An 8,573-nucleotide genomic window follows, 5' to 3' on the forward strand; every position below is an offset into this window, starting at 1 on the left:
TAATGGAGGAGGTGGAGGAAGTGAAGTATGATTTCCAGTCCCACTAATGCACACCAAAGGGATTGATCTTTCACCTTGGTTGCCATTTTGGGATATCATCTTCATTAGGAAGCTTGTTCCTAAAGATTTGGGAAGACCATAGTTGTCTAAACTAGACATCTATAATGGGATAAATTCAAGTTAGTTGTTTTAAAGTCCTTAATATAACACCCAATATGAAATATTAAGGCTAGGACCCAATAACCTATTTATAACTGGAAGAGGGATGCCGTAATCCAAATTATAAAATAGTTAAAGGTAGTTAAATGATGCTTTACCAATTCCCACCATGAAAAACGAAATATAATTAAGTTTTAATTGGATTTGAAACTCCTAGATCTTTTGAGATACATTGAACTTTTCAATGGCATGTTTGAATCTCGATTGTGCCCTCTCAAGTTTGTGACTGTGATGCCGAGGATCACAAACAAGGTGTGAATAACCATACAAATTGACTTGGTACCCTCAACAATATTACCTAATCGATGTGCCGGTTAACCACACATGCTCCACTGATCTATAATAAAGTCAAGTTACCCTTTTCCACTCTTACTAGTCCATGTTAGTGTGCCGGTTAACCACACATGCTCCACTAACGACTTTGTAAGGTACAAAGTGTAATTTTATGGGCTAGCACCAATTTCACATTTTCCTAAAGTAACTAAGATTGGGAATTTATAATGTATAGTTACTTTATAATTCATTATACTTTTAATGAGTATTTAAAGTCGTATCCTACCTGTTCGGATAACGACTCTCCACCGATCAAGGAAGCGGTGGGTGAGAGTGGACACCCATTAAGTCACCATTTTATAGGCAACAACCTTATACCCCCCTTATAGACCGGCTTCGTGAATGAGGCCTACTAGCGGTAAGAATGACATATTCTTATACATATCTATATAATAAAATTATAATAATAGTATAAGTGTTGATTTTGAAACCTTTTAAAAATCTAAGGTTTAATTTGGAATTAAAGTATTAAAGTGTAAGACTTTTCAAATTCCAAAACTTGAGGGAAAGAATTGAAACTATTCCAAGTCTCTTCAATTTGTAACTTATGAGTTTTTAATGGTTCATAAAAATGAAGACTCTTCATTTTATGAATCCTCTTTAGTTCTTTAATCATAATTTAAAGTAGTGACTTTTGGTTATCCATAACTCGAGGACAAGTTATGGACACCATCATTGCCATTAAGATCATGATTTAAACACACATGGAGGTTACACATAATTCCTATGATCTTCTAAAAACTCATAAGAACACAAATTCATGTCAAGCAATTTCAAGAAATCATATAAACATATACAATACTTGAAAATTGATAAAAGTCATGCAAAATGGGTTAACATAATCATTATCACTTTGAAAAATAGATTTTACAAGTCCAAAACAGATTGGGATAATGATTTTAATCCATTTCCAGCAACAAAACTCGAAAAACTACCCAACACACTCCTACTCGTCGAGTGCATGATCCTACTCGACGAGTAGGATGAATTTGTTCATGGACTCGGCGGGTCCTCCCCATGAACTCGGCGAGTCCAGTTGTCAGTGAGCAGATTTTTCGATTTTCAAGCAGTTTTGCATCAAGTATACAGAAAACAATCCTAGGCTCTGATATCACTGATGGGTTTTAAGCACTCTAACACTTCCTAAGTGTACATGCAACCCTAATAACCTTGAATCCATGTTTTCTCTATATACATGCAATTTTTTTTTCAAGGTTATTTCCTAACTAGCATGGCATGGGGATTACATAAAACATAAAAACTAGTAGAAATACATACCTTGTTGTTGCTTGGATTCCTTCAAAACTTTGTGAGCCTAGCACCCCAAATGTTGTGCCTCAAATGCTTCACACAACACCACAAAACTTGGAATAACTTGAGAGAATACTTCTTACACTCAAAAATCGGTTATGCCCTCTCTAGTAACACCCGGTGCCGATTTTGCTAGCCAAAGGGTCCTTTTTATAGTGGTGTCACAATTAGGGTTTTCACATGACTACCCTTAATTGTCATGACTCTTCATTTCCCATGACGCATGGGTTTGTAACTCCCATGGAATATCCATGGAGCTCCAAATGGTTACATCCATAACCCATAAACCATGGATCATTAATCCACCATAAAAGAATTGATGATTGTCATAATCAACCCTATATATTTAATTAGTTTCAACTTGATCACCAAATTAACACTAGATTAATACTTGATCAATACTAATTAAATAATACTATTATTAATATATTAGAACTTATAATATATTAATAATCATAAGTGCCTTATTCTGTCATTTAGTCTATCCAAGTATTGTAATGCCATGCAACCCAAATGGACCATGCCGGGTTGAGTCAAGTACATACCAAATAAAGTTATGGACTTAGACACTATATCCAACAATATATCCATGCATGTCGCCCACCTCAACCCAACATAGAGGGGATCTGCACTTACGACCATAAAGGGCTTCAAAAGGCGCAACCTTGATACTGGTATGATAGTTGTTGTTGTAGGAGAATTCGACCAAGGGCAAATGGACGTCCCATGACTTACCAAAATCGATTACGCATGATCTCAACATGTTTTCCAAAGTTTGAATGGTTCTCTCACTCTGTCTATCGGTTTGCGGATGGTAAGTTGTGCTCATATCCAACTTAGTTCCAAGAGCTTTCTGCAGTGACTTTCACAATCTCGAGGTGAATCTTTTATCCCGATCGGAGATGATGGACACAGGCACACCATACAGAGGAACAATTTCTTGGATGTAGATTCATGTAAGTCTTTGCATTTTGAAAGTTTCTTTGATCGGCAGGAAGTGGGCGGATTTGGTCAATCGATCGACAATTACCCATATGGTATCGTACCCACTCGGAGATTTGGTGAATTTAGTGATAAAATCCTTAGTAATCCTCTCCCACTTCCACTCAGGTATATCTGGCTGCTGGAGCAGACCTGAGGGCTTCTGATATTCCACCTTCACCTTGGCGCAAGTCAGGCACTTGCCCACGAAGGTAGCGATCTATGCTTTGATGTTTGGCCACCAACATAACTTCTTGAGATCAAGGTACATCTTATCCGAACCTGGGTGAATGGAGTATCTAGTCTTGTGAGCCTCGTTAATGACAATCTCTCTATAACCACCAAACTTTAGGGTGCAAATCTGGTTCATGAATTAATAGACTCCGTGTCCCTTGATCTCTAAGTTCCTTTCCATCCCTCTCAAGGCTTCATCTAACTTGTTTTGTGGTTTTAAGGCTTCCAGCTGAGCCTCTCTGATTTGTATGAATAAATGGGAATGGATGGTCATGGTTAGTGCTTTCACTCTGCGATCTAAGTACTTCCGACTGAAGGAATCTGCTACCACATTGGCCTTGCCGGGATGTTAGCGTATTTCTCACTCATAATCACTGAGTATCTCTACCCATCGTCATTGCCTCATGTTCAACTCTTTCTGATTGAAGATATGTTGTAGGCTCTTGTGATCGGTAAAGACAGTGCACTTGGTTCCGTAGAGATAATGTCTCCATATTTTCAGTGTGAAGACCACTGCTCCCAACTCTAGGCCGTGAGTTATATAATTGACTTCGTGTGTTTTCAGCTATCTTGAGGCATAATCAATAACCTTTCCTCGCTGCATAAACATACAACCTAGGCCCTGAATGGATGCATCACAGTAGACAATGAAGTCCTCCGTTCCTTCGGGTAGAGATAGGATAGGCGCGCTGCATAGGGCCCGCTTCAATGTTCGGAACGCAGTGTCTTGCTTTTCACTCCAGCTAAAGGGTACACCTTTCTGGGTTAGGGTGGTTAGAGGCTTAGCGAGGCCCAAGAATTGACGGATTTCTGTGGGCGTCTTCGGTGCCGACCAATTCACTATCGCTTTGATTTTGGAAGGGTCCACGTGTATGCCTTCCTCACTTACTACGTGACCAAGGAAAGTTACTTTTCGGATCCTGCATTCGCACTTAGAGAATTTTGCATATAGCTTTTCCAACCTTAGAGTTTCCAACACTAGCCTCATTGAGCTGGCTGGACAACTCTTGCATTTCTGCTGGCTCTAGATGGTACGGGGATTTAGCTACGGGGGTAGCTCCGGGGATTAAGTCGATTCGTAACTTGACTTGGCGCCCAGGAGGAATTCCCCGAAGCTCTTCAGGAAAGAAATCAGGAAAGTTGCAGACTTCAGGGATGCGCTCGAGGTTTTTAACTTCCTTTTTCTCATTAACGACATGGGCTAGGAATTCATGGCACTCCTTTTGCAGATACTTTTGAGATTTGATGCACGAAATGATACGGTGGTTTGAGTTGAGTTTATCGCCATAAATTATGAGGGCTTCGCTAGATGGTAGGTTGAGACGGATGGCTTTTTCATAGCATAGGATGTCAGCACGATTGGGTCTCAACCAATCCATGCCGATGATGACGTCGAAGCTCTTTATGGAAATTGGCATGAGGTCGATGGGAAAGGAATCGTCGTTTAGGGTAAGGGTACAACCTATGAATATGCCGTTAGTGCTCTCTTTCTTTCTGTTAGCCATCTCAACAATGAATGTCTTAGTTAAAGGTTGGGGTTTATGTTTGAGAATATGTTTGAATGCATGACTGAAAAAAATTCTCTCCGCACCAGAATCGAAAAGAATGCATGCATAAGAGTTGTCAAGGAGGAACGTACCTGTAACAATGATGGGATCTGAAACTGCCTCCTCTCGGCCCATCGCTAAAACTCTCCCAGTGTTGCCAACGGTTGTTGCCTTGGCGAAATTTATCTTGTAGTGTCCGACTTCCCCACAGCCATAACAGGCTTGACCAACACCCGCTCCAGAAGCCTGATTGGTTGTTTGGGCTGGTGCCTTTCAACCTCAAGCTGTTGCAGAGCATTTCATGGCATGGGCCGAGATTATGGTGATAATTACACTTGTCGCACCGAGGAAGGGTATCACCATATCTACTGGTAGGTGCTTGAGTTGCAGGAACAGTGGAAGGAGTAGTAGCAGCGTGGACTACCACCATTTATTGTTTCTTGGAGGGATCCTGAGAAGACTGACCCTTCCGCTTGTTCCAGAACTTTTTCTTCCCACCACTTGCCTTTGGCAGTTTGTAGGCGGTTGTTGCTGCATCAAGATCAACTCCGTGATCTATGAGAGTCTGCACCAGACACTTGGCGCTGTCAAAAGTGGTAGGCTTAGCAGCCAAGACATTTCCCTGAGTTGGGGGCGTCAGTCGCCAGATGTATCTTTCTATCATTTTGCTTTTCGGGGTGACCATTCCGGAACATAGAAGAGCTAGATCGCAGAAACTAGCTGTATAGGAGGCAATGTCGGAACCTTTCATCTTCAGATTCAAGAGCTCGTGCTCCAACTTCTGCATCTCGCCCCTTGGGCAGTATTCTGTGAGCATGAGTTCCTTTAAGCTTTCCCAACCCATGGCATTTTCCACTGGCAGGGTTAGGGATTTGACTCGACCGTTCCACCAGGTCAATGCTCTATCGGTGAAGGTGCAGGCGGCGAACTTCACCTTTCTGGCCTCAGAACATGCACAGATCTCGAAGACTGGTTCTATCTTCTCGATCCAGCGAGTTAGGGCAATAACACCTCCATTTCCTTCAAAGGATTTGGGCTTTGCGTTCATAAAGTCTTTGTAGGAAAAATCCTTCTGGTGTCCCTGGCTTCCATCGAGATTAAGGGTTGGGCACACTTCCTGACCCGCTAGAGCCGCCAAAATTTATCTGCGACATCGCGGCAGCCACAACGGTATTAACTGCTGCCTTGAACATGGAAAGATTGAACTGAGGAGGTGGTGGCATCGGATCCGTCGGGGAATTGTTGTTCTTTTTGTTGGGTCTTTTCTTCGGTGGCATCTTGTTCTAAGAAAAAATAATTAGGAAGAAGAGGATGGTAATTCCCCTAGATTTTTGAATCAAGAGATATGAAACAAGGTGTATCTCAGACTGAAAGATAAAGTGTTCTACTAAATTACTAATGCAAGTAAACTATCACTAGGAAGGAATAAGTAGCAACACTCGAAATGAATCTCCACACTATATTCAGCTCTAGCTAAAATACTCCTATAGTATTTTAAGTTGCATGCTTTGTTCTACCTAAAGTATATACTTGGTAAGTTTTTGGATTGCTGTAACACCACTATTACTCCCAAACACATGTTGGTCATGTCTCAAATAAATATAGTTGATCAAGCTATATTGACCCTAGACATGATTACATAACTTCCCAGGTTTAACCGCGGTGTCCAACATCCAAATACTTTAGTTTTGTTCTACTTGTGATATTGTTTTCTGGTACATATGTATACTTGTATACTTCTTATAAAATACTTTATATTTTAAAAGTATACTTTTAGTTCAGAGAGCTTCAGCCCCTTAGTGTTTATAGTTGTATACCATGTAAGGTTCGGTATACTTAGTTCACTATAAACAAGAGCTCAGATACGAATCTGTCACACCCCCAAAACGAAACGGCGGGAACGTTCGGGGGTGGAGGACGTCATGTGTAGTACCATCACAATTGCATGATAGTAATCAAAGTAAACACAACCATTACAATACAATATGAATATTTACAATTGTTTGTTTATGTTTCAATATACATCAAAAGTGGCAAAAATATAAAGACGAGACTCTGAATGCTCCGTCTTCTCAAAAGCCGGCAAGAGTACTTGTCTACTGTTGTCTTGAGAATACAAGCGATTTTGAAAACGTATCAGCATAAAGCTGGTGAGTTCATAATCATGTTCTTGTAATGAAAACTTGTGAAGAAATCTAGGAAAATCCATGTACAATTTACAAGAGAATCCAATATTTTCTATTACGTATGACCGTTAATGTAGGTATCGTATGCCTTGTTTGAAAACCCTGGCTACCGCCAGTATGCAATGTATGTTCTTGTTTGATCTGTATGAAAACTTTTGTATGAAATCCTTAACTATCACTAGTAACGTAAACAATGTACAGAATGTTACTCTGATTGTTTGTAAAGTACAAAAGTTTAACTAGGAAAATCCTATATTTTCCCTTGAATGTGTGTTGTTGCTTTAATGGTTTTGAAACTATAAGGCATAAGTGTTTCCACACTTATGTTATTAAAGCAATTGTTCATGAGAAGTGTATTATTACATAAATATGTCGTTATTATCTACTGGCGAGTTTTATGACCATACTAAACTCGATACGACATGAATTGGAAACCAATATCCTTTATGACTTTGTCACCCGTAGACTTGCCGGTCCTACTGTAGCTAGCAGCAAGGTGCGGGGTAGTCAATCCCGTATAGATCTATACACAAAATCACGTTCTCCCTCCAGGAGACTCTGGTTCATAAGGGTAGTCCTCCACTTAGTTATGTTTGTAAGCGCCCAAGGACGTGTATCCCAACTAGTTTAACGACTTTACAAGTAATAATATGGGAAACGTAATGTTCTTTTGTACCTGAATTCAAGGTATGTCTCGTAGAGTAAAAATAATTATACTTAAAATAATTATTTTGTATGATACTCTTGTTATCTGTATGTGGTGATGGATAAACTAAATCTATCATAGTTTGTATATTCAACCGTGTAAGTAATTTGTATCTGTAAAACCGGTAATGAATTCCCCAAACTATACCTATTATAGTTTGACTGAAATGTTATGTTCATGAAATGTTCTGAAAACTATGCAATTAAGTTTAGAAAACGTCCCTTATGCTCCACATATTACAAAAGTGATAAAGTATCTAAAAGCTTTTATGAAAACCTTTGATTTGTATTAATTGCATAAGTTTTGGACTTATTGAAAACCTTTATGTTTGGCTTGTATTCCCCTGAAAACGTTTAAAAACCACAAAAGCGTAGGGGTATGAACTCATTGATTGATGTGCGATTTGAATGTAAGGTCGATAGGGATTCTGAGTGTCAAGTGAAGTCTCGAACACAAACGAACCCTATTTAACATATAGTAGCACATATATGTATTAGATTAGGGTATAACACCACTAGTTATGGAAGGAAACCACCTTAGAGACTAGGAAACACTTGAAACTAAGTGTTAGAATCATATGTGGTTGAAAGGGGGAAGTTTGCGTCCACACAAAGGTGTGTACGGTCATTGGTTTGCGGCCCAATGGGGTTTACGGCCTAAGAGTGTACGGTCCATGGGTGTATGGCCAAGGAGTTTGCATCCGTACACTCTTGATGAAGTGTGCATTTGAGGTGTTTTAAGGTCCTTTCTAGCCTCCCGGAAGTGTTCTAGGCCCGATGCATAGCTTAAAGAAGTGTTTGAGGCCAATCATTGACCAACATCTAGGGTTTACGGCCCATAAGGTGTGTACGTCTGTACACATGGGTTTACGGTCGTAAACCCTTTGTGTTCATGCTTATTGGGTCGATTTCAAGGTGAAAATCAAGCATTTCTAGCAGATACAAGCATAGGAAGCAGTTACTTACTACTAGGAAGCTTGAAGAGGATTTTTAGCCACCAAGAACTAGTGTGTGTTCTTGGTATTCTTGGTGAAAGATGAAGATCTAGCAAATGACG

This window comes from Lactuca serriola, chromosome 8 (assembly GCF_051521515.1).
Source record: "Lactuca serriola cultivar US96UC23 chromosome 8, Lser_US96UC23_V15, whole genome shotgun sequence".
NCBI lineage: Eukaryota > Viridiplantae > Streptophyta > Magnoliopsida > Asterales > Asteraceae > Lactuca > Lactuca serriola.